This window comes from Gallus gallus, chromosome Z (genome assembly GCF_016699485.2).
Source record: "Gallus gallus isolate bGalGal1 chromosome Z, bGalGal1.mat.broiler.GRCg7b, whole genome shotgun sequence".
Classification (NCBI taxonomy): Eukaryota; Metazoa; Chordata; class Aves; order Galliformes; family Phasianidae; genus Gallus; species Gallus gallus.
The window spans coordinates 56040673-56068359 of record NC_052572.1 but is presented as its reverse complement, the minus strand read 5'-3'; the positions used below and the strand labels follow the sequence as shown (position 1 = coordinate 56068359).

Sequence of the window (27687 nt, the reverse complement as noted above, 5' to 3'; positions counted from 1 at the left end):
TTCAAATTTTACAAAGCCCACAGAGAAAGTTAATAACTGAATAATAAATTTCAAGTAAACAGATTGGTACAAACACCAAAATCTAGTTCCAGGCATATAATGTGAACCTGTACAAACCTCTCAGAAGTCAGAGGGCTTTTAAAATGTATTTATTTATGGTGATTTTGTTGTTCTCTGTTTATTTTTGGGTTTTGCTTGTTCGGTTGGTTGGTTGGTGTGGTTTTTTTGTTTTGTTTTGTTTTGTTTTGTTTTTTGTTTTGTTTTTAATACAATTGATTTGATTTGGACTTTGGAATACAAAGCTTCTTTAACTCTGAATTTCAGGTCACTTCATCCAGGAGATCTGTCTTCCAAGAAGGCTGGGAGGGCATAATGCCGATTCTGTAGGGAAAAATGAGAAAGAAATTGGTCAGTCTCTCTGATAATCTTTGCAGACTGGTCCTGCTATGTTAAAAACAGAATGCCTGTTACTTTGTTCCTCTGGCATAATCCAGTAGTCTCAGTTGCAAAGTACTTGGTGAATCCAGGTCAACAAACAGCACTGGCACAGAAACAAGTCCAGCACAGAGCAATAGCTCCAGGGTGTAGTCATGAAAACAAACTGTGCCACACACAAGATGTTTTACCTACCTATTCCTTGATGACATTGTGCTTGGAGACTGTGGGAAGCAGAGGTATCAAAGGCTCTCTAGAACATCCTTGGCCCACTCAACCAACATGGTTAAAGGTTTTCCAGGCTCAAAGCCCAGAAGAGACTGATATGATCAGAATCATTTTTATCTGCCTTTGACTCTACAATTGGAATAAGCATGTATTTATTTGCAGCTGAGTCAGTTCAGAGAAGTCCCCAACATAACCCTATAGTAAGGCTTAGTTTCATGCCTCTGGACCTGTACAAAAACGCCTTAAACAAGTGGCCACCCCTCTCATTGCTTATGTACACAATTACTTTTTCATCTTTCACATGCAATATTTTTCTTGGTATCATTGTCATCTTGAAGTGAGGGGGTAACTGGAGGCCTCTCACTTTGAAAGACATCAAACTGACTTGCAAACTATCATAATGTACCATATCCCTGTGATGAGATGAAATTCAAAGCCCTCTAGTGCTTCACCAAAGTTCTGCTTAGTAAGATCCCATAACAGGGAATGATCAGATGTCTCATTCATTCATTCCATGGGAGAGATGAGGTGGAAAGGCTGCTGCATAGAGCAGCTTGTCTCTGCTCAGCTCTTGCCTCTTAGACCTTACTGGTCTTTGAAAGTAGTGACTATAAGAGGAAAATACACAACTAACTGCAGCCAGAGTGATCAAAGCAGTATCAGGCTGAAGAACCACAACAAAAGGATACTGAGAAGGCATTAATCTACAGGCCTGAAGGAAATGTGTTGCAATCGCTGCTGGTTTCTGCAAATGACTTTAAAATGGGAAATTATCACCTATTTATAATATTTGATATTACTTTCTTTTTCTCCAAAGTACAAAGTGCCTTCTCTCAGTTTTTATTTTCCTTGATATGTCTTCACCTCTAAGCAAATCTTCTCCTAATACGTCTGTTTTATTCTTCTTATCCCTCAGTCTAGCAAGAATCTCATTTACTGTTTTCTCGAATTCTCTAGTGCAATAATTAGTGATATCATAAATGATTATTACACTGCTCACTCCTGCCTTTTCTCATCTTCTTAAAGATGCACTCCATATTATACAGACTCTCAGAGGTGAGGACACTTTCTTCACTGCCATGGATTTCAGATCCTATATACTTATTCTTGGCAATTTCCATATTTTAAACCACAGACTCCATGTGCATCATTCCCAGCTTAACCACATTGATTGCTCTCTTTTCTCCAATGTCAGAATATGACTCAGAACATTTCCTGATTATTTTGCTGTCATATGAAATGCAGCCTCTCCAAAACTACCACTGACAATCCTCTGCATTTCCAGGACATAAGAATTATCCATTCTTTGGTTATTTGATTGTCTTACAAACTCACCCATTTTAGTATCTTTTCCAAAGCTATTTCCCCACTAGACAGAAATGATAGACCAACATTTATAAGGATTTAACCACTTGCCCCTATATGGTATTCCTGAAAGGTGCTGATGACGAGGCAATCCCATGCACGGAGCATCCGTGCCTTCCACGCTCTTCTTATATTGGACTTTGACACAACTGTGGCTTAGAGCTATTGCATAGAGCTTGCAGCCCAAGGATAACACAGATAGAACACATCTCTCTCCCAGCCACTGATTTTTCTGTAGGCCAGTGACACCTCAGTACAGATGGACTCACAGTACAGGGCTTATCAAATTTATGATTATAGAGGCTGCCCAAGATTCTGAAGTGTTTTGGTAGCACTGTGAAACTCAGTCCTGACTTGTCCCGTTTTCTTCTTTTCTATTTATTTATTTTTTCTCCTTTTATTGATAACATGTTCAAGTGATTCCCTGTAGCTGGACTTTTCTTCTTAGTATATCTAGAGCTTCTACAACCTTTTCACTTCTATCATACAGGTAGTCCTTGCCAAACATGACTTTAATATCAAACAGTCAAGTATCATCTGGACTTCCTGCATACACTTCAGTGTATGATGATGGTGAACTGTATCCTTCTACCCTGTATGTGGAGGATAAATACTCAAGTCTTACTATCTGTTCAAAAGAACTTATGAGTTCAAAGCTCCAGGAGAAAAAACAAACATCCTCCCAAGAGAAGCAAAGTACATGTCAAATCTATGGAGAGCAGATTATCTACCTAGCAAAGGAGGTGAAGAATGTATTTTCTGTAAGGCAGCTAAATAGGATCCCTGTGCTGTAGTTGCAATGAAATTCCATAATTGGGCCTGCAGTTAATGAAATTCCTGTAGGAGACTGTCAGAAGATTTAATTTTGCTGTTTACTGAATTATCAGCATGATAGTGAATCCCATATGCTGGCTCTTCCTTCCAAAGAAGGAAAATTGCCAATCCAGAGAACAAGATTCATCCAGAGGGAAGCCTGCAGATCAGAGGGTTTGGATGTCATTAAACCCACAGTTTGCTTGGGCAAATGTGTCCCTGGTGAAATTCCAGTGAGTTGTATGAAATATTCTTTTTCATCTCCAGCTAGAGAATGCAGGAGGTTGGGAATAATATCCAGTCATAATATCAAGTGGTGCTCCATGGACTATCAGATCAGGCTGTTTAGTTGAAATGCTACCATGTGTATTGGGCCCACAAGTTGTCTGAGGAGCAAGAGAAGTATGGAAAGTGAAAATACAGCCAGCGATGAGAAGACATAAAATAATGATTTACATTTTATGAGAGACTGCTAAAGCAACATCTTCCTGGAATGCAGCAACTGCAGGATTGGGCCTTATGATGGGGCTTATGCTACAAGCAGGTCTAATCTAAAAATGTGTTTTATTTTAACATGTCCATCCACTCTGATATTTCAGCAAAACATAAAGAGATCACCCAGTCATGATTCCCAGTTGCTGTGTACACACCGTTACCAGCAGTAGTGCAAAGTGATCGTAAAAATGACAACATGTGGTATTGGCAAGGTGGGGGTTGGTCTCTTCTCCCATGTAAGTAGTGGTTGAGCCAGGGGTAATGGCCTCAAGTTTTGTCAAGGTAAGTTCAGATTGGATATTAGGATTTCTTCTTCAAAAGAGTGATCAGGAGCTGGAAGGGGCTGTCTAGGGAGGTAGTTGAGTCACCAACCCTGGAGGTGTTCAAGAGTCAGGTGGATGTTGTACTAAGAAACATGGTTTAGTGGGAAAATATTGGTGATAGGTGGACAGTTGGACTAGATGATCTTGGAGGTCTTTTCCAGCCTTGGTTATTGTATGATTCTATGTCAGAATGACAGACTTTTCTTCTAACTTTGTAGACACAGCCCATAAAAGAAGCAAAGTTCATACAAGATGTGGAGCCGAAACCAACAAATTTTACTTACCAACTTTCTTTATGTCATATTGCAGCTGTGCAGATGACTTCTTTGTTTTTGATTCTATTGACTATCAATGTGGCAAACTGAAATTAATTGTGGAGAGGAGGTCAATATTTTGTCTTGTAAGAGAAGTACAGTTGCCTATCTAAAGCCAAATGTAAGATCCCAAAGAAAAATTTTATGCAAAATTGCATGTTTAAATTTCTTTTGAATTTTCACTCCAAAGTTATGGATTATGAAATATGCTTCTTTTTTTTTTTCTTTTTGAAAAAAGAATAGGAATATATATATAAATTACAGGGTTTTTGTTTTGTTTTGTTTTTCAATGTAGTTGTCATGATTTTATAAAGAAGGTATTTTCCACAAAATCCAGATATTTATGTCAGCTTTATTTTGTTGGAAGCCCATATTTGTGAAGAAAAATACCAAATAATGTTATACCACGCAAAAAAAAGTGGGTCTAGAGGACAAGATGATATGCAGAACACTCAGCCTTATTCAATCAATGTATAGTTACCATCCTTAGCTAATACATCTTTTGTGGCTAGTAATAGTTAACGTAGGCAGAGATGACACTTCAAGTCAGCAAAAGACAGGCTAACATGGGTAGGAATAGTGCAGTGCCTTTGTTGTATGACAACTAGCTCCAAGGGATGAAAATGGTGAGTTACTTCCCCAGACTTTAGTGATTCTGCTTGTGAAGGCTTGTGTTGGCTTTTATACAGCACTGTGCAGTAACACAACTCTCTCATATGGACTCCAAATGTTTTAGGTTAGATCTAAAGGCACACTGTTGAATTACGATTTCAAATTAGTGATAATATTATCCAATTAAAAATGATGTAATTCATGATTCTAAGTGATGGAGAAACTGTTTAGAGACTTAACATCAGAAAATGGCATTATTTGGGTAAACAGATCTTTTAAAGCAGAAAGAAGTAATATCATATTTTTTTTGTCTGGATGTACTAACAAATCTGCCACCTGCTTCTATATATTTCAACTACTGAGTTTTTGCAGCAGGTTATTTAAAGTCAGTCTGTCATGTCCCCCCCCTTTTACCAAATTTAAACCATTGTAAGCCATCACTATTTACAAGTCAGCAGCTAATCATGTTTCAATGGGTTAAGAGAAAACACAAGTGGGAATAAAGTCACGTAAACAGAGGAACATAGTAGTTACATTCAGTGTTCCCTGCCTTTGAGATAAGGATCCTACAATACTTAGTTATAATTTTGCTCCATATCGTATCGTTTAATTGATGACTTTTCTCTTTTTAATTCAAATCTGTTGGCCATTCAACACTATGAAATGCTTTCCCCAAAGGTAGTGATAATTAAATTAACTGAATTCTAAACAATAAATAAAAATAATATTGTGTTGAACCTGGCAGTCGATAGTAATTCCAAACTGTTTAAGGGATGGAAGAAAGGACAGCTGACCTTCCAGACACTTCCTATTTCTAGGAAGTAAATCTATCTTTTGATATCAAAATATGATGAAGTCATTATGCTGCAACAGTATCAATAGGCTCTCACAGTACTTACTAGGAAATTAAATCCTGGAAATCTTCTATTTTGATTTCACTGCATACAAACACTTTCAGGGGCTGGAATACATGACAAAACATGTAGGCTGGAAAACACACCATTTTATAAATACACAATAATGTAAGCTAATACGGTTATTTCAATTTCTCCGTTTTTCCTTTCCACTTCATTACACTTATCATGGCAAATGTCATAAGAACATCTAGAGCAAACACTGGTCACATTTGCAGTGTACACAAATTCAGCTGTCCCATTGAGAAAGAACCATCAAGGAGAACCAATGAACTAGTTCAACAGGACATACTTATTGCACAATGTACTTGATAAATATATATGACGTGAGAAACTAATGGACACCCTTCTAGACACAGAATCTGTTTTATTCTTGTTTGTTGGGTTTTTTTGTTTGTTTCTTTTCTCAGGTTATAGACTACAAAGCATGAAGCATGACCGTGTTTCTGTTTTTCCATTTTGAAGTTGAAATTGCAGTTGAGTTGCAGACATATTTCCAAACACTCATATTTTCACCACATTTAAATCATTTCCAACAAATGTCCACCCAGCCTCTAGTGAGAGAAATACCAGGTTCACATTTTAGAAAGTTAACAAGAAGTATGATCAAGTGTGGTACTGCTTGTATCCTACAACTCTGAAGAAAGACAGCATTATTTTAAACCTAACAAACCAGTTGGAGATAAAATTGCTCAAATGTCAGCTCATACGCCTCAGTATTGACAGGTTAGCTTAGACAGCAAGTTACTTGTGCTGAGCACTTTAAACACCCAGTGGGAAAAATTCAAATTCCACGGCTTAACTCTTGGAATCACAGTCTGCTAGAGAATTGTTTCAGCTGAAAATGGTGCTTTTTTCTGACTTAGCAGGTGTCCACAGCATTGTAGACAGTATGATAATAGAGGGATACACTCAGCAGGGACATGATCAGAAGCTAGGAGAGGTCACAAAATGAGCATAAGCAGAAAACATCAAGTTTAATCAAGAGAGAAAATGAAATTCAAGACCAAAAACAAACAAACAAACAAACAAAAACCAACAAAAAGCATGAGGAAGAAGAGAAGAAGCAATTTAGCAATTGTATCACATTCTTTCATATCAAAGAATCAGAACAGTCAAGATTGCAGTATGAAACTACTGAAGGCAGCATTTCTCTAAAACAGGGTGAATTTTAGGAGCATTATGGCACATCTTCAGAGAGGCAGAGAGGGAACTGATTAAAGTCAACATTGTTACCTAATTCTAAACCTCTCTGAGTAGCTCAGATATACTTAAGAAGAAGAAAAAAATAATAAAATTCATCACAGATATCGATATCACAATCCTTCATGTCTTCATGATCAGATCATCAATCCAACAAGCAACCTCCATGCAATCAGATGTACTGACAAGTATCTTACTGGGGTGTGCCACGTAAGACCACATGTCTATTTCCATCCGTAAAGCATGGCTTCACTGCTAATATAGTTGAAAGAGACAGTCTTTGCTCTAATGAACTTTCAAGTTCAGCGGAAAAAAAAATCATCCAAGAGTAAAATCCAAATTATGTACATATGCCAGAGAAATTCCTTGCTGTCTTAATCAAAAAAGTTTCATCGTGGTCTTCTTGCGTGAGGCATTCATATGTAAAATGACTCTTACTTACTTACCTTGAAGCTATCTAAACATTTCAGAGGAACAGCTGAAGCAACACAAAGAACGCACCTACATAGTTTTATTTAGTTCAGAAGGAGTAAGACTACAGTCAGCTCATTGATGCAGAGACACCACGACACAGCAGCTTCTAAAAGCAGTAAAGTATGGCAGGGAGTGGCAGGCAGCTCCAGAATTAGCAAATTTGATTTTTCACTGCAAAGAATTTTAACTGCAAAATTTCTTTTTAGGGGGTATTTTGAAGTTAAAAAAAAAAAAAAAAAGATGAAAGCCCTTCAAGATACTTTAAGTATCATGACAATAGGTACATTAGAAAATCTTTAGCTAATTCTGTGAACCTTAAATTTACCTGCAGAGGACTAAATTGTCTTCTTGGATTTAGAAACATGGTATTATTCTCTTAGATCAGCTTTCGGGGACTTCAGAGCAGGAGTTTAGACTAGATGACCTCCTAAAAACCATTTCAGCCCAAATTAGCCTTTGATCCTTTGATCATCATAAAGAGTTTGAATGCCCTCTACATCAGGAAGCAATCATTCACCAAACAGTAAAACTGAGAAGCAGATGATCTTTTTGAAACATGCATGAGACACCAACAAGCTTGCTAAACCAAGAAGGGCATGGCTGCGTTTCAGCACTTCTTGATCTGATTGGGCCACTGTCGAGGACACAGAGTTGCTACCTCACCTGTAAACTAACCTTTGTGTCTGATCAGCCAGACATTCTGCTCTCACAACCAGAGCTTCTCCTCACTTTCAGAGGTTCATCAGCTGAAGATGCTCCACAAATCTGCAAGCTATGTCAGACAAACACCCTTCAAGAGGGAACCAAGCCATGCTTCTAGGTGCAGTCCACATTTCCAAGAGAAGTCCTTTTGTGAGGTAGACTGTCAAACAATTTTGCCGAAGTATGACAAGGCTTTACTCTCCTTTGGGTTTTATTTCCATCAGAAAGTGGTAGTCTTCTACCCTGTCCTGCCTGTCCACTTTCAATGTGAGATCAGCAGCAGTAAGACCAACCAACCAGCCAACCACAAATCTGTAAGTATAAATAGGAAGGGACAAATGATCTGCAGACACTTGCAGGATATATTTCAGTTAACTGTGTCCACCAACAACTAAACAAACTCACTGAGTGATGCTTTAACTGCGCTGAAACCAATTGTTCTCTTTCTGCTTGCTCCAGTCTGAGCTATTCACTGTTTATATCTGTCCCTAATGCAATATAACAGAATCCCCTAGTTTCAGTGACAGTAGCTTGTAATTACAACCCAAAGGAAACGTAACTACATCAGAGAGCTGAAGTTTCCTGATCTGAGCAGATTGTCCTTATTCTGGCCATCTGCAGCAAGGATAGAATGTAGTAAAAAGAGGAAACAAGTGTTGTGCTGCCTCAGCCCACTGCAGTATAACCTTTGCCTATGTTCAAGTCCTTGCTATGAAGGTGATGCAGATATCATTTGTTTCTCTGTGGACCTTCTTGGGTTGGGTTTTGTTGTGATTTTTATTGTTGGTGTGGGCTTGTTTAGACTAAGTCTGCCCATTCTGCCAAATCTGACCCAGAACTGGGAAAGTAAGAAGGAAAAGTGCAGGAAAAAAAAAATAATGAAGCTCTATTTTAAGAGTAGAGGTAAATCAACAAGAGTAGTAATAAAAGTATAGGAAATAGGGTTTTGGTTCTGAGATGTGCTTCTGTAAGGAGGAGTTAGAAGGCAGAGCATTCTGCCCTGCCATTCCTAGGCTTAGAAGAACTGACAAAATGCCATTGTTTTACAATAACATGGGAGAGTGAACATTAACTCTTAACAGTACTTTCAGTTCAGAATTGTGCCTCTCAGATTTTATCATGGTGTCATTTCCAGAGAGCTCAGATACAGCAAAGCTCCTATATTTACTTAGGACTATGGCACTGATACAATCACACCAGCAGTACTTCACAGAAAAATACAGCACCACAGATATAAAACATGTTTAACATGGTGCAGGTCCCTTTAGGAAAAATCAGTGCTAAGCTAAATAGGTACCAGCTACCACTACCATCACAGAATGGCTGCAGCAGCACAATGTCAATAGAATAGTCCAACTTGCTCTCATCGAGAGAAGTCTACAAATGAACAAGCTGTTGTATATAATCAATTGCAACATTAATGCACGGTCCACAATAAGTCTCAATAATTAGAAATGGAAGCACAGCCTATCAGGTTCCACATGTACCCCCATCTTCACTTCAAGAAGAGAAGATCAAGGTTAGAGATGAGCACTTTGAAAAGTTCTCTCTTCTTCAGTTATCTCACATCTTCTCCTCTAATTGGGAGCAAGTCCTAGTAACACAAGTGTTTCAAGAATGCTCAGAAGGAATTTAGTATATCTAGTAGCTGTTCTCATCAGTAATAATATTTATATTGTGTTAGTACCTACAAACTAGGTGTTAGACCAATAAAATGTGGAAGAAAAAAGACATTCTTTGCCCAGGAGCACTCGCTGTTTTCATACAAGAAGAATGCATGACCTTTTAAATGACCCATTCTACATGGATCTCAGTGAACAACCCAAATAAAGCCGGCGATTTAACACCGATGTAATTCCATTGAAAATCAGCAGAATTACATCAGCATGAGATCAGAAAGGGGAAAAAGGCCCAGATTCTGCAGACACTCACAGAATGTAGGAAGAGGTGTAGAAATCAATTTGTATGGGTAGAAACTGACTTCAGTAGAGGAAATGTGTACTCAAAGCAGCAAAAGGGAGCATACCAATGTGGTAGCTATAGCAGGCATCTATTTAATCATGACTTGTGTTTAAGCCATTCTACTTTTAATTAAAATTGTTGAATTGATTAGCATAAGAGCAACTATGGAACCCTCATATTTGAACACAAAGAAATAAATTATCATTTATTTGAGGGATTAGTGCCGTCTGTTTTGATTTTAATAAAGATCGGAGAGTTAAAACAAAGACATGGATCCATACAGCATCATATAGAGAAGCACGTGGCTTTTCTCTACTCAAACAAAAGAACAGATACATTAAACATACAGTACAGATTTAGCAAACCATCATCTGTGTTCTTCATAAACATTTTAAACAATCTTCAGAAATCCATCTCACTTCAAAAGTCATGCTTTACCTGCAAATGTTAAAGTGACTTCTGAATTACCTTTAATGGATTTTGCCTGCATCAGCTTGCAAAGGAGAAACTCTACACATCAGACATTCAAACTGCTTGTTCAGTCTGTGGACTGCTTGGGCTTTCCAGTGATTGTTTTGGGAATCAGCAACTTCCTCCAAATCAAGGAAGCCTAAATTCTCTAAGTGTTAAAAATGCCATTTAAAGAGCAGTGATGGATGAATCCATGGTTTTGACACTGCAACAGGCCCCAGGTGTGTGCATTCTACTGCTGGTTCTGCTGTAGGTTTCTTGTGAAACACCTGGTAGATTCCTGTATAAACTTTTCACAGATATAGAGTTTTGAAGGCAAGGGGGCACTACAAAGTATTTTCTACATTTGGTCTACATCATTCCATTAAAACATTGCTTTCAGAACAACAGAAAATTCTGATCAAGAGTCAGTTTTTTCAACAATGATATAGTCTCACTGTTAAAAACAATACATTTCATTCTCCACTAACAGGGAAGAATTCAAGTGAAATAAATTGTAACCCTGAGAAAGGGCGCAGAGAACACCAAACAAACCCCACAGGAATTCAAGAAGACAAACATCAATAAACTCAGAGGGTCCATGGGTGACAAACATACAGGAACAGTGCTAGCAATGCAAGAACACTTATCCTAAAACTAAAGAGGGAGACAAAATGCATGAAAGACAAATCTGTCTGTATCACAACCACTGTATTTTTCTGAAGAATACGAAAGAAAAGAATGCTGGAGGTGAAAAGTAGGTCCAGTTGCAAAGATAAACACAAAGTAGCAGAAACACACAGGACCAAAATTCACAAAACACAAAGAAGTGATGCCAATGTGACAAAAGAAAAAAAAAAAAAGCCAAACTATCCCATTAAAAAAAAAAAAAAAAAAAAAAAAAAGCCTGCTGCTCAATGGGGAAAGAAAGACACTGACAGAAGTATTTGATGTCTTTTTGCTTCACTCTTTAGTAGAGAGGTCAACTGCAACCAGGTGGCTAATCCAATGAGAGCCAGCAACAAAGAGGTAATGTCAGGCCCAAAAAGGAAAAGAATGTGTGAGAGAACACTCCGATAAGTTTATGTTATCAAATCAGCTCCACCTGATGAACTTTATCCTGCAGTACTTAAAAGAACAGACTGAAGCAATTTCAGAGCTGTTAGTGGTTTTTCTCTGAGAAGCCAGGAGAAAGGGTTATGTCCTAAAAACTGGAAAAGAGCAAAAACCACATGTAGCTTCTCAAAATAAGAAGAAGGAGCTGGAGCTGTAAGATAGCCAGTTTAACCTCCATTTCTGTTAGATGCTGTGCTAGTATTTGGACCACTTGTCCCAGTAAACATATCTGTAAGCACTGAGAGGAAAACAGAAGATGAGCAGCAGTCAGTTTGGGGCTGTGGAGAGCAAATCATGTCAAAGTAACCTAATTTCTTTCTTTGACAGAGGAGCAGACCTTGTGCGGATGGAGATATTAGGTCTCATCTCTCTCCACTTTTTAAGGCTTTTGACTTTGTTCCAGAAGACATTTTCAGAAACAAGCTAAGAATATCTAAATAAAACTGAAATAATACAGGAATATCGTGGTTGTAAATAATGATTAGGTAGTAATAATCAGTGGTTCCCTGTCAAAATCTAAGGGTGTTTCACAGGGAATTCTGCAGGGTTCTGTCTCTAGAGCAGTACTATTCACCATTTTCATTAATGACTTAGATGACAAATGGAAACACATTTACATCTGCAGAGAGCACTGAGGTGGGAAGTGCTGCAAGTGTGCTGATGAGATGAAAAGTTATTTTGGCAGCTTATAGAATGGATAGGAAATTGGCAGGATACAATTCAAAGACTGGGCTGGGATAGCCAACTGCACAGATACACAATGGAGGAGCAAGTGGCTCAGCAGCAACTGTGTATAAAAATCTCTGGGGGTGACTGTCAGTCACAAGCTGAAGATGAGTCAACAGTGTCACACTACTGACACCATTCCCACATGCATGAATACGAGTGTCATCTAGCAGATACACGAGGTAATTCTTCTCTGTACATCCCCTCAAACAGAATGCTGTGTCTGGCTGTGGACACTGCACTTGAAAAGAGACGTGGACACCTGCAGAAATTCTGGATTACAACATGATTGGAAATCTGAGAAACATGACTAAGGAGAAAATACCAAATGAGATAGAATTGTTCTGAAAAAAGAAAAATGTGGTGAGTCATGAAGGTAATCCTTACAGCAAATAAATAAATAAATAAATAAATAAAAACCGAGCTTTTGTGGAGAAGACAAATGCTTAAAATACTGCAAGGAAGATTTAGATCAGGCAGACATCAACTTTCTGATGGCAAGAATATTTAAGAACTAGGGAGTATTGTTCATGGAGGTTGTGGAATCTCTGTTTTTCCAGCTTTTAAAAGAACAGGTTGATGGAAATAAAAGTAGATAAAATGATAAAAGATTGCTTTTAAAATGTGTCCTTTTGTCTTTCTTATTGCCGTGATTCACATGCAAAATGAGAGTGATATTGCTTACCAACCTCAAGGGGGCTTTCCAAGGACCATTAATGAGTGTTCACAAGACACTGAGTGCTGCATAGATATGTACTCCAATGTAATAGATAAATCACAATCCTCACGTCCAATGGGGAGAGGGGGGAAAAAAATCGATGTGGTGTTCTTTCTCATCTGATTGTCATGGATAATTGATTTGAAAATGTTATGTTAGATGTGGAAACCGAGGTAGGAGACACAATGTGCCCAAAGTCTCACAGCAAATCACCAATGAGACTGGGAGCAGACCCCCGGTGTTTTGTGGTCACTGAACTACAGCTGCAAATATTGGGAGCATCAAAGGCCTGTAATGTGTGTGCTGGCATAGAAACAAGCCACGGGTAGCCATAAAAAAATACTGTTGTCCTTTCTGGTATCTGAATAAGAATGTACTGCCAACCATCATCTAAGTCTTAGAGTGTGGCTTATTGTGCTCAAAGGTCTATAAAATATAGGCATATTGTTCAAACATTGCATTTTTACAAGGTAGCCTGATAGGTAGTCAGATTGATACAACTTTATTATCATTTTTCACTGGGTTTCAGTGGGTTTCCCCCAAAGAAATAACTAATGACATCGGTTTCCATTTCCCCAGATTTCAGCCAAATCACAGGGACTTGGAGCAACATACATTCAACAGAGCAGTAATTAGAAGGACCTTTGGTTATCCTGGAAATGAGATTCAGATGGCAGAGATAAAACTGGTAGATGCTAAAACACAGACCCCCTCTCTAAAGTTCTGGGAGACGAAATGGCCCTGTTGTATATCACATCGCACTGCAGTAAATTGTGGCTGATGAAGTAACGGACATGGGAACTCTGAACTGCCAAGGTGCCTCTAAATGAGCTCCGGACTCCAGAGTGGTGAGCCCCCTCTTGCATAAGGGGTAAGTGGGAAAAATACACACAAGCCTTCATTCTACCTCCTGGCACACACACGCGCGCGCGTGCACACACACACACAAAAACACTCTCCACCATCAGAAAGACTGCCACGGGCTTGGCTCCGTCCTGCAGGGTGCTAAAGAAGGCTCCCTTGAGTTCTGCCCCTTTCCCCTCACAGGCGGATTTGGTTAGGAGCAGGACTCCCTGGCGCCTGGAGAACTAGCAGCACAGCTCTGCTTTCCAGGCATGGTAAGTGCATGCAATGAGATGGCCCCCTGAGGAGAAGGGACATTTCCAGTACAGCAGCTACAGTTTTCTTCATGACAGCAGGAGATGCTGTCGAGTCCTTATTTGCTGGATTTACTAGCTTCCATGCAGGCACGCTGCCGGCAGACCGCTTGCTGTTTGATGGGGGCCTGAAGTTTAAAGCTGCTTCCAGAGTTTTGTTGAGACAGACAGGATTCTGTCAACAGCACACCAGACAGAGAATCGTTAATATGAGCACACTTTGGGATGCTGCTGTGTGCATGCTCTCTTCCTGGTGGTTGCAGTTCTAAACTAATTAATTTCTGTGATCTGAACCGTTCTCTTTTATTAGTAGTACCAGCATGTGCAGCGCTGCATAGTTATAGATGATGTGCTCTCTCTGGGGATCCTATCAGCATGCCATTGTAGGTCTTCACAACATGGAGAGAAACATCTCCTGTGTTTCCTTGGTAGTGTTACAATTTTTCATGTTGTTATTTATTTCCCTTGAACTCTCATTGCTTTCTCCTTCCTCGTTGGGCTCTACGTTTGCTCCTTATGGGTTTCTGTGGCTGTTCAGCTCTGTCCTTGACTCTGACTGCTCAGAATGACCTTTCTGATAATTCTTCTTCACTCCCTGGGGCTGAGGTTTGTGGGTAAGGCAAATCACAGTTTCCTTGGATAATCTGACTTCATTATTTTCATTGTCAGGGGAGCACGAGGTTCTTTTGCTCCTTGGTACACAGCCTTCAGGATGAGTGATACATGGGTTTCTCCTATCTTGTGACAGATAATCTTGACAAGACTCCTCTATTCTATTGCTTGTCTCGCTAGATACAGCACATAAATATAAACAGACGCACGCGTGATCCTTCCCTGTTCATGGGCCCATATCAACTTCACTGCAAGGTCTTGGGGGATTCTCAGCTCTTTCTTGCAGCTCTGGTAGGAATATATTGGCCAAGGTTCTCAAAAGCATCTGCTGAATTTAGATGGCCTCTCAAAGAATCTTTTAAATGGCCCTGATTTACACAAGTGAAGGGCAATTCAACTACTAATCACTCACTAGAAGCTCAAATATGGCGTGAACATTCCACTGGACTGTCATTTTTTTTTTTTTTTCATCTTAGTTTTGGTTCATGTCACTACTAGCTCACAATTTTCCTTTTTTGTTTTCCTTCAGAAATGCACAACATTCCATGTTGCACCTGACCTTGGATAGAAGCTGGAGTCTGTTTTTCACTGTAATGCAGAGCAGTTGTTTGGCTGTAGAAGACACAAGGTTGTGTGTTAGGATTTGTGTAGGCTGGTAGGTAACAACGGGGGCCTCCTGTTTTCAAGCAAGGAAGAAGATTCCTTTGTTTTTTTTTTTTTTTTTTTTTTTTTTTTTTTTTTTTTTTTTTGCTGTTGAACTGGAAGTCTACTTCTATTGTGCTTAATACTGATATGCAAGCACCTTGATCAGAGCTGGAGGGAAAGATTATCTCACTGTTGGTCATTTCCCCCCCCCCTACCTGAAGTACTTCTACCCAGTGAACCTGCTCCCCATCATACTGGCTTAAATTGGCACTTAAAGTTTAGTCTGTATTTCACTTGTTCTTTTCAACAACATTAATCTTTGTCACAACAGACCACTATATTCTGAGTATGGATTTATCTGTGCAGATCTCATTCCAAATAACTATCTAAATAAAATAAAATATTTCTTCTCCACAGCCATGGTGTGTTTTCTTTTCTTTTTTCTTTTTTTTTTTTTTCACCTGGAAGCCTGAACATTTATTGATGAATCCATATTTGTACTTACAGCAGCCTCTCCAATCTTTTCTTCAGTCATGTTCTGTGTGGTTTGTAATAGTGCATGAAAGTAGAAAGGGAAGGTATGCAAATATCAATAACGATTATGTTCTTTGTATGCATATTTTCTGAATATTTCTTAAAATTCATCTTCTAAATTACTTTTGTACAATTTAGGCAAATGTAAACATGCATTTTAATAATTGTGGAATAGTTTAGAGTGGGATTTTTTCCCAGTCAAGCTATTCAATTAAGGGAGTACTGTAAATAAAGATAATGTATATACCTAGAGATATGCTTCCCTTAATATTTACATGTTTTAGAATTTAATGGGTCGCTCATCTAATTCAAGGTGACAGTTTCATTGTTAGGGTAGATTTAACCATTTTAATCAAGAGAAGTAATGCTATAATTGATTGAAGTGAACTTTCCAAAACTGAGGCCTACGCTCTTGAATATGCAGATCTCTTTGGTCAATGATGTTTTCCAACTGAAAATTTGCCTATTTTAGAGATGACGTTGCCTAATTCAGTCCCAGGTTTCTGCCATTAAAAGCAGTATATTATCATATACTCCCTATTTGATAGATAAAAGTACTATTAGTATTACTTCCTCACTTCAATATTGGTTTCACAAAGGCTTTAAATGGTGTTTGTTGCTCCAAATCTAGCTGATACTTCTTCCGCCTCTTTGTAGTCAATTACATGAACAACAGATGCTGCTTTAAATCATCAGAGCATTCTAAAGCCAAAACTCTGAGTGTCCACTGGGCCACTGTTCCCAGTCTCCCTGCCTTTTGTACCACCATTGGCCCAGCATTGGCCCACCAGACTCTTTTCTGTTCTACCTTCAAGGACCAGAGCTCCCAGAGACCATCTGAGACACATCACACTCCTTCCAGTAGTATGAGGGCATTACTAGGACTCAGTCACTCTGAGATGCTGGAGCTCATGATTCACAGCAGCTGCAGGCATCTTCTGCTCTGCATGTGACGTCTTTGGAAGCAAATGAAACAACAGGCCAAAGACAAGCCTCATAAGAGCTGTTGACACATCGTCTGTTTCACTGAGGTTCAAATACTACGCAGCAGGATGCAACAGCAAAGCTCACTCCGCCAAACCAAGATGCTTTCATATATGAGTTTCTCCACAAGCCAGGAGAGAAAAGATGGATCTCACCCACCCTGGCCTCCTCCCAAAGTAGTTTTACTGGAGATTTATCTATAAATCAGACACACAGCCATCTCTAGAAAGGGTCAATCCACATTATAAAACATCACTTACACAGAACTGTAAATTTAAAATGCTCTTTACAGAAATAGACTGGCAAGTACTTTCCCCAAAAGAGCTGACAGCTGTCTGTACCCCACTGAGCTACAGGGACCCTTTTAAAAGCAGCTCCTTATTCAGAAACAAGAAGCTGCCTGTAGCTAGCATTCAATAAATCACCACTTTCAACTTTGGTTGCTCATTCTCAGATGTGTAATCAGAACATAGATTTCAAGGCCAGAAGGGACTGCTCTGATCATCCAGTCTGACTTACTGCATAACACAGGTCAGAGAATATCACCCAGTGACTCCTGCCATGAAGGGAATTATTCTGGCCTTCTGTTTCTGATTCTGCTGTTGCAATTGCTGTTGACCAGTGAAACATGCTTATCCTGTAAAAAAAACCGTGCACATCACCTTACTCTGGAAAACTTCCAAAACAGCAAGTCAGGATCCTAGATTATATTTGTCTATAAGGAGAAGAAACAAAGCAAACGATCCCCCCAGAGAAAATCCAGTGTTGCCCACCACCTTGTGGGGAATACAGTGCTGTTGATGACGCTTGAGAATAACAAAAAGCACATGGCTGGTTTGGTATAGCACTGGTGGTTCCAGTGCTCAGGGGCAGCAAGGCACTGCACTAAATGAGAGGACTGTAAAACTTCCCTTGCAGAACATAGGGATACATGCCCTAAATTCTCCCAGGGGACAAGTGGTTTTGTATGCCCTATTTTATAGAGAGAGAAAGGGTTTGTAGGAAGAGGCAATATCTTTTACTAGACCACCTGATAGATTTGGGGGATAAAAAGGGCAAGGTATCAGACATGCAAGCCCTTCTTCACATCTGAGATACAATTTTATTGATACTGGCCTTAGGATATCTCAAAGGGCCATGGAGTTTTTTTGCCTAGTTTCCTACAGGAGAACGCTTGTGTGTTGTCTGTCTGTCAGCCCCACCTAATTGCTTTTGAATCAGTCAATCGATTTCAATCACATTGTCAGGGGGAGGGGTAAAGGTTTCACAGATATTACATTCTTTCACGTTTAAAGAAAATAGGTCACGAGGTAAAAGACAGACCCAGATGTGTGCCCCTACAAGGAAAAATTGCAGGTTGATCACACAGATGAGACAAAGAATAAGGCAGATTTCATTAGTGTTACAGAACAAGGTACTCTTTGTTTCCAAAACCTTCAAAAGGTCTCAAAAATTAAAGTGTTAAAACTCCTTAATCACCTTTCTCAGTTCACCTCCCAAGCTGGTCAAGTTTGCCATTTTCCTTGCATTAACTGCAAGCACTTCTTCCTTAATCTGTGTTTGCTGTGGTGATACTCATGGCTGTGGTTGCTGAGAGCCCCAGACAATTCCCTTCTCCAAACATCTAGCTGCTGACGGGTGAGCTTTGCACTGAAGCACAGATAGGAGCTATGAATCAACATCTGTGCTGTTGCATAAGATGTGGCAATGGCAATCTCTATCTCACGAGACCCTTGCTGTTTACTGAGGAATGGGTTGAGATCTAGGTCTGGAGTTCCCTTGGGTAACAATCTGCAACTGGGGAAGCTCCTCAGGCTGTGATTTGCTCTGAAAACCTTTTTTTTTCACCCTGTCAGCCAAACTCTGATGAGAAGGGAAAAACAGCACAAAAGGTGTTGAAGAGACAGAAGGTGTCAGAAAACAGTGATTTGACAGCTCTTGCCTTGTGGGCAACTGTGCTGACACAGGGCTTTCTTCTCTTATCAAGGTGTTTAGTAGTCTTGTCTCATTCTGTGTGTCCAGTAGCCTTCCCTACTAACCTCCCCTAAAGGTTGATTAAAAATGCAATCTCTTTCAGATCCTCCACTTTCTCCTCCTTTTCTGACTTCCATCCTTCTCCCCACATGCAGAACTCCAGGATTTCTTCCCATTTTTAACGGTTTGCACTGCAGGTCTGCCTTTGAATTTGATACCATTCTTGGTGAAAAGGGTGACCTCACACTCCTAGATCCTGACTGGGCATCACAGAAGCTGGTTTCCAGCCCCAGCTTCCGACGTGATATCAGAGGGATGACTTAGCCTCTTTGGCAGACCCCTGCCTTAATCTGAGGTTGCTAACCTATTGCACAAAGGAATAACTGGTATTAGCTCATTCCTGTTTTTGAAACACGTATGAGTGCTTGGAAGGAAACTGCCATGAATCGTCAAGGCATTAAACCTGTACCTGGTTCTCTCCATAAACACTGTGGTGACAAGCCTCCAATATGACACTCACCATGCAGCGAGGAACAAATGGCTTTCTGGAAGAGAGGAAGGGCTGAGGTGAACTTGGAGGCCATGCCCTTCCTGCACATTCAGAGTTTCAGCCATCCCCTCCTAACTGCTTCCTCTCTGGGAGGAAAGATGATCTCGTGGGTCAAGCCCCAGAAGCTCAGTTCCAGATGTGGGAGCCTCTACTCAGCCCAAGCCTTGGCAGGAGTGGGGCCTCCTGCTGAACGGACAAATTCCAGGGCATCATGAGCACGAGAGCAACACCTGGATCTGGGCAGCTGGTAGGATGAGTTGCAGGGCTCCAGCAGGAGCATGATGGAGGTAGAGGTGGCGGGTGATGAAGAATAACTGAGGTGCGCTTTCTACAGAGCTGCGGTTGCATGTTCTTCATCTCCAGTCATTGGAACTGGAGCTTCCTGATTCCCTCCTCTCCTCTCCCCCAGTTTGACTTCCTCTATATTTAGCTCCTCTACCTACTTGCTTAACCAAGAGCAATGATTTTTCATTTATTAAAATTCAGGTATGTTAGACATAAAGAAACACATAGTGCAATTAATCCCAGCAAAGTTAACACTGTCCTCCAGTGTTGGTTTACAAAAGCTTCTTGTAACCACCATCTTTCCTTCAGCGAACTCCCTGGAAGTGTTGCAGGTGCAAACTTCAGAGTCTGACCCAACAGAAGATAAGAGCACGAAGAGATAATCCAGATCATCAGCTCCATAAAAAGACAAATTAATGCATGTAACCAATATCCAGGTACCAATACACAGCTCTTTCAGAAATCCATGTTAAAACAATCGGTTAGTTAGGAATATGGATTTTCTGCCACATGCACAATCTCAGTCAGCTTCAAAGTGTATTAATAAAATGCTAGCAACTGAAGAACCTGCAAGACTCATTTCGGCAAGCCTTTTTTTTAAAACAGAACCCATATTATAATGAAAAAGAGCGATACATTTATTTGATCTATTTTGAGAATGAAGTCAGCTCAAGGTCAATTGCTGATCAAGAACAATGGAGGAAAACTAGGTGAGATAATTTTAAAGCTGTTTGAATTAAGACACAGATCCAACCTGTTTAAACAGTAATTTAGAAGAAATTATCCCAATTTACATAATACAAGTGTTTTTTCCCTGGTACCTTGAAGAGGTTGATCTACATATGAATTAGAAGATACAGTTACACGTAATTTTCTCCCCAAAACTCCCCAAATTGGAACTCACACATGGAAAACATGTGCTATGGAAGAATGATCTAGCAGATATGAAACTTCTGTTTCCAAGGGAGTAGCTCAGTGTTTCAGGCGATACGCAGTGCAGTCTCCCAAAAGGCACTGTTTATCCCAAGCAACAACTGAGATTCCTTTAGAGGGGAATTAGGCAGCCCAACACATTCTGGACTAGCTGAGCTCCTCTGGTTAATAACCAAAAGCCACCTGCAGAACTTCAGTAAGCACCCTTTTGTCCTCCTCTAACAAGCACACTCTCTCACATATAGAATAGCAAGTTTCGCTGAAGACAGCCACAGCTGTCTTTCCTTTCCCTGCAAATGAAAGGGTCTGCACTCCTGCCACAAAATGGTTATCAAATGCAGTGTCAAAGCAAGTGTTTCCCCTCCATTGTAAGAGGCAAGCTGAATACTTTCGGCACAGCTTTCAGTGTCTTCAGACCCAACTGCAGCTGCACACACTCCAAACATTCTGCTCGCGGCTTCCTGTTTGCATTCCTGGGCTGGGGAGAAGGAGGACATTTCTTTCCAAGTCTGCTGCCTGCTCCTGGTTTTCCAGCTCTCTCTGTCTTTCTGCCTCTCTCTTTGTTCTTCCTTTAGGAAATCTTTGAGATTCATGAGCATAACAAGAAATCCCTCCCTCCGAACTGTGCTTTTAAATTGGCTGGTTGTTTCAGAAAGTGGGGGGAAGAGAGGAGAAAGAAGAAAAGAAATAAAAGAAGGAAAAAAGCCCACAATCACTCTGGCCATGAGGGTGCTCATTTTAACAGCGTTCTGGTGGTAGTCTGAACCTGCCTGTGCAGTGTGTGTGTGCGTGTGTGTGTGCATGCGCAGGAACGTGTGTGGCTTGCACTGAGATCAGTAGGCCAAGTACTGTCCAAAGCTACAAATGCTGTTGCCTCCTGCAGATGCCAATGAGGCAGATTTTGCATTTACAGCTGTGTTGAGCACACTCTTTCTGGGTCTTTATAGCCTCACCCACTGTACCCAGCAGACCACACTCTGCCCTCCAGGAGGGCTCACTGGAAGTCAGATGCACACATCTGAGGTCCAAATTAACGTCTGAATCAGCGCTTGTGACTCAGGGATGTGGGATTGGGACTGACAGGCCCTGACCATCATTTCAACTTTCACTGCAGCTATGAATACTGATGCTTCTCCCTTGTGGTAATTTTCCTTGCCCCTTCCTACAACCTCAGGGAACCACCTTCTCTTCTCCTACCTCCTGTTCTTTCCTACTCGGGGAATCCTTTCTTTGCTACACCTCCACTAGTGTGATTGTTAAATGTTTCCTGCTTCTATCTGAAACATTCATAAATATGAGAAAAGAACTCCAGTCATCTTGTGAGAAGCTTGAGTTTCATCTTTGCCAATGATGCTGCAGGCAGATTTCAACCAGCGGGTTAATGTTTCCTTTATAAAGTGAAGGCACCTGATTTCTGTCAGTCCTTGACTTAAAATCGTACCATCAGCCATGGCTTCCTAAGTAACCATATCAAATAGACAGGGAAAAGCAACTCAACCGGTAATCAGATTCCACTGAAGGGACACCAGCAGAACACCTGCTGTCCCTGTCCTGCTTTCAGGAAAAGGACTTCTGCTGTGCAACGAAGTCTCTGGAGTATGTGGGGCAGATAGGGTTACCACAACTTAGAGGATCTTGTTTCAGCTGATGCTTGGGAAAAGAGTTGATCCAGAGAAGCTCTTAGAGGAGGTGTAGACACAGAGTGAGGACTGACTTGTGTGATCCTGGCACTTATTTCAGTGAGCACTGCAGAATTAATGCTTCGACGAGGGAAGAGGTAGGTGTCTGAATACAACATAAATGGATACGCAAGCTCTCAGAGGTACTCCCGCACGCAAGCAGGAGCTGAGGGACTGTGGAGCACAACTGTACAGATTCTGACAGCTCCAAACTCTCTTTGTTGCTGCTCCATAACAGAGATTGTTGTGTCCTCTGCACCTTGGGAAAATGAGTGGAAAATAACATATTTGTGTAACTGCTGGCAGGCTTTGCCAAAGCAGCTGCCATAGGCTCCATGTCAAAGCACCAGGGGAGCGCCTAATCCCCTTAGAAATTCAAAGGCATGTGAAACATTCTGTCATTACACTGTCTCTCTTCTACTCATCTCTTGCTCTTTGACTCTTCTGCATCCAGTTCCAGCTTCAGACAAGGGAAGCAGAGTTCAGTGTCAGCATGATAAAATCACATTGTCTCCAAAAAAAAGAAAAGAAAGGCTACTGTCAACAACTGGCATTAATTGGATGGATGGGTCAAAGAGACACTCTTTTCCCACTGCAGAGGGCTGGGGACAGAGCAAGGGAGTACAAGGGGAGTCAGGCAGTCCCTACCGCTGCCATGAGCAAGCAGTGCTGTGCATGGGCCCTGTGTTACACAGGAGATCAGCTGAGGGGATTGCAGCAAGATCTCCTGACTTTGAAAACTGGTGGCCTGAACGACTGGATCTTCACCCTGCTGCCCAAGAACGTTAACCTCAGTGGGCACGCATTGTTTCATGTCAGCTGGTTCTCCACCTTGGAGAGTTTTACGAGGTTTTACAGGATTTGAATCAACAGAATAGAAAGCAGTAACAGTAAGCACAGAGAAAACAAATCTTTCCATGAAACCTGACTGACTGAGTACCAGTATTTTCTCTCTGTTTTGGCAAGCCAAACCACCATTAAGCCAAACCACTTTCCTTAATGAAAATCTTGGCTTCACATTAGGGGCTCTCTGTGAATGTGGAAGCAACACTGAACCCCATTTTTTCATACTCAGCATTGCACCTGGGCAGTTGTTGATAATGACAGAAGAAAGCTAAGCACTATTCAGTGAGTTGGGAGTAAGGTGCACGCTAATCTGCTTCTGCAATCATGGCTCAGAGACAGCAGTCTGAGTTCCTGATGCTTTAGCACTTTAGCATTTTGGAGGCAGCGAAGTGAGGCCCTCTGACAAAAATATCACCCAGTGTGTTTTTATTACCACATAATCCATGCCTTTGCCACTTGTCCACATACCACTCTTTAATGCAAACCTCATGTCATCCTGCTCTTTTCAGGTCCTGATTAACTCTAAAATGCCCAGATTTCCAAAGCTACTGGAGAAACAGATCCCTTCAGTCAAGAATGTGGAAAAAGGAGAAGAGGGGAGGAGTGGAAAAGAGAAGAGAGACCTTGAATTGATTACGTCTTGGAAATGATGAAGAAAATTAAGAGTAAAAATATGGAAGGAATTGTGCTTCATTTGATGTCTTCTGCACTTACAGATGAAACATCACTCAATATTGCATAGTATGCCATATGAAAAGACATGAAGTACAGTTCCCTATTGTTCTGGGCAGCCAACGGTGTCAGTAGCAAGGCTTTAGAAATTGCTTTTTCACTACCTGGAGGATGGAGAACAATGGCTTCTACTGCCCCTTGAGTTTGCCAGGTGAACACTGAAAAATGCAAGTGGCTTATATTAAATATAAATGGCTGCTTAGTCAGGTACCCTCTTAGGAAACCATATATATATATATTTGCTGTTGCTGTTGTTGTGGTGGTGCTTTGTTTTCATAAGAATTGGAAACAGACAAGTCCAGCGTGCTTCCAAAGCCATGGAAGACTAAGTCTCTTCATAAAGTAGAAAGACTACAAAGCTGAGAAATGGGAAAGTTCATTTCATGGGAGACTTACTAACATTAATTGTACTTTCTTCTTTGGTGTTCCAGACAGATTACTTAACATTTATGTGATGTTCCCCTATCATCCACGTGATCATCTAGCACATCTGTAAGTTCTGGAGAATACAACAAAACTTGCAGGATTCTGCACTGTGGTTTTTGTCCTTGTGACTGTAGCATACATTGAGAGTTCTCAGAATTCTCTACAAGGGATCATCAGAAACAATCATTTCTGTACCTTCTTTTGGTAAGGATATACCTTTTTTGTTTTGTTTCTTTTTTTTTTTAAACTAATACCACAGTACACTGAAGACATAGCATAGTGTGCTGCTTAGCACCAAAAAAAAAAAAAAAAAAAAGGCAGAAAGCATCTTGTTGACCACCAAAGTTTGGTCACTATAGGCTTTTCCTAAGTCTCATTAAGGAAAACATGGAAGATGGATTTGCTCATGCTACAATCACTATTATACAAAATGAGTTAAATTTCTACAGTGTTAAAGCAGTGAGCTTAACTCAGAAAAATTTTCCCCCAAAATTTGTGCAGTTCTGTCTATTATAAGATGCTTGGCATGACAAAAATCTGGAAATTTGCCATTAAGTTGCAATAAGTTCAGCAAGTAATGCTGATAGGATTTGAATATTAACTCACCAATGGAGAATGCCAGTGCATTTGTAGGATCATCAGTGTAATGGATTCTGGCATTCTCCTCTTACCATCTTTACAAATGTCACTTTCATTCTATTGTAAATTAACCCCAATTTCTTCCAAAGCTCCAAAATAAGGCTTGCTTGCAAGCAACCAGCCCTATCTACTTTGCTGCTGAATATATTACAGCAGAAAACATGTACAGACAATTTATAGACAAATTGTTAAAGGTGTTTACTGAACATTCCTTAATAAATGCATAGACCTGATGAAGAATTAGCTTAGACTGTATTTTCTGCGACTGGGAGTGAGCAAGCAGAAGCACAAATTGTCCCAAGTAGAAGGCAGCAGAGTTCTTCAGTTAAGTGATCTGGGTAACATGATATGTAGGATTCTGATTTGATGTAAAATGGCCAAGGGCCCTTAAAGTGAAAGACACAACACCAGTGAACATCACTGATGGATCTGCCCTTAACCCTGCCCATTTAATATTGGAGGATTTTATTGCTTACTAGAGTGTAGTCTCCCATCCCTTTATCAATTATTCATTCTGGAAAGCAGCCTTCTATATGCAGTAGCAGGAAAATCTCTAGGTTAGATCTAATTTACTCTTTTAACCAGTTTACTCCAGTATCAAGTATTTAAATTGGCCTCACTGTGCTTTCATACGTTACAGCCATATATCAAAGCAATTTGTGCAAATGCCAGCTGAGCAGCCAGCTATATGTATCATGTATTCTGAGATTACACAGTTCCAAATGCCTTTGTAAGGCAAACCTTTCATGAATAAATCAGGAAATATCCTGATGCATGCTTTATGTAGAGCAAGGTATTCTATTTAGGTCACAGGAAGGTTCTGCCAGGTTTGCTAAAATGAACAAATCCCCAGTGTGTACTCTCACTCCACCACATTTCATAACACAAGCAAACATCTCCTACTCAGTCACCACTGTGCATCTGTGACTGCTGATGACCATGCATTTGCAAAGCACTGGTTTGGTCACTTGAAGCTCAGGTAGCGTGCAAACCAGAAGGCAAATTGCTCTGGTGCCTATGACTGTTTTGTCCCACACAAGGACTGACAGTGTTAAAAAAAAAAAAAAAAATCCAAACAAAAACTCTACCTCTTCCTTACTGGAAGAGACCTTGAGCATGTTTCTTTTCCACAGGGCTAAAAAGGAGCAGGCAGCAGACAGATCAGATAGCACAAAATGTAATGAGAAGTTCTCAGTGCAGTTTGTGGTTCTTGTCCAAGAATCTGACACATAGATGAGAATCAAGCCATTAAGTGCAGAATATCTAAACAGCAAAAGCAAGCTATGCAGTCATCTATTTCCTCTGCCTTGATTTCAAGATGCTGTTGTTGTTCTGATCACTCTTCCTGCAGTGGAAATGTCTATGATAAGGTTCCAAGCATAAGGATTTCCAGATTTCCAGGCAGGCTGAAATGATAAGTTATCTAGAGCAGAAGAACAAGATACTAAATGCAGAGCATGCTTTCCTTTTGAAAGGTTTGGCATTAGAAGGAGAACATGCTTAAGAAGAAAAAAAAAAAAGGAAGAAAATAAAGAAAGAAAGAAAAAAAAGAAAGGTAAGAAACAATGAAGCAAGAAAAATGCTAGCAAAGTTAGGGGGAAATAAATGATATCCTACCAAACACAGAAGTTTTCTTTCTTCAAAGGCATGGCTTTGAGAATAAAGAAATGGTGCTCCAAGTCAATACATCAGAGTATTTCCACCCAGCATTCCCACCAGTGCTTGAGAAAACATCCTCAAGCACCAGTGGAATGTGCACGAACGGCTGAGAACAGAGGGGCCCTCTGCATTACACCACACGTACTGTTCCTCCTGCCTCAGCTATGGCCCACATGGTCCATGAAGATAGCCCAGCCCCATCTCCCACACATGCAGTGTACCTCCCCATCTCCTGGATGTCTTTGGTGACTGCTGGCGTACCTTCCTTCCCTTTTCCCTTACTGGCCTCTCTCCTTTGCCGCATCCCTAGTGGCATACCATGTTGTCAGCCCACACGACGTGCTCCCCACCCCTCCATCCACCAGCAAGCTTTGTGGCCAAGTAGAGAAGAGCAGCAGAGCAGGACTGCAGTGACCCTGAGCAGAGCAAGATACATTTTTTGACCTTGGTTTTCTCTCTGTAAAATGCAGCTTATATTCACTTCTGTAAATCACTTCAAAGTCTTTTGATGTTAGAGAACATGTAACACTCACAGATTATGCTGAACAAGCTTCCAGCCTTCCTGGAGAGCCTTCCCTGCTTCCAGACCCCATTGAGGCTCCTCCTCCCCCCCCCAGACAAGTAGCTATCTTGTCTTGACAAACCTTGCTGCAGCAGTCAGTTGACCTGATTATCAGAGACCAGCCCTGCAAGAACGTGCTGGCGTGCTGCAGACTGTTCTGTGTAAGTCCAGTACTCTGCTTTCAACATCATTTGCCAAAGCTTTCCAATTGTTTGGAAATTTGTTGGCCTGTCTACATAAGAAGTATTGAAGTAGATTAGTCACTAAAACAGCACGGTGGCCTGTGGAATATCTCCCTTCAACAAACGGGAAATCTTCAACGGGTGACACTGCAGCAGAGTGTAAATAAGTCCAGGACATTTTCTTAACTATTCCAGGCTCTTTTTTTACATCACAGCAGATAGCAGCAAAAGAAAACTGCTTTCTGTACCATTTATGTCTGTTTCATGCCTTTCATGCTTTTCCTTGATGTAAATTCAACCTGGATCAAGTCTGAGGACATCATCAAGACTGAAGAAAAAAATAAACCAAGTGAGGGCAGGAACAAAGTGAAGGAAAAAGTAAACCCCAAGGATACTAAGGAAGAGAACTACAAGGAGAAAAAATATGAAATTTCAGAG

The 27687-nt window shown here is 40.5% G+C and overlaps 1 long non-coding RNA gene across 2 annotated transcripts; it reads right to left on the bottom strand.

Moving 5' to 3' along the window:
• Nucleotides 1-27230, bottom strand: LOC121108474. 2 transcript variants are annotated; one of them, XR_006932492.1, is made up of 4 exons: nt 26464-26656; nt 5485-5546; nt 3944-4020; nt 1-381 (listed from the first exon to the last, which is right to left on the bottom strand). It is a non-coding gene; the product is annotated as an uncharacterized LOC121108474 (long non-coding RNA). The 2 variants fall into 2 exon arrangements; XR_005843001.2 differs by lacking the exon at nt 26464-26656 and adding an exon at nt 27039-27230 and having other exon boundaries at nt 6-381.
• Nucleotides 27231-27687: the final 457 nt, after the last annotated feature.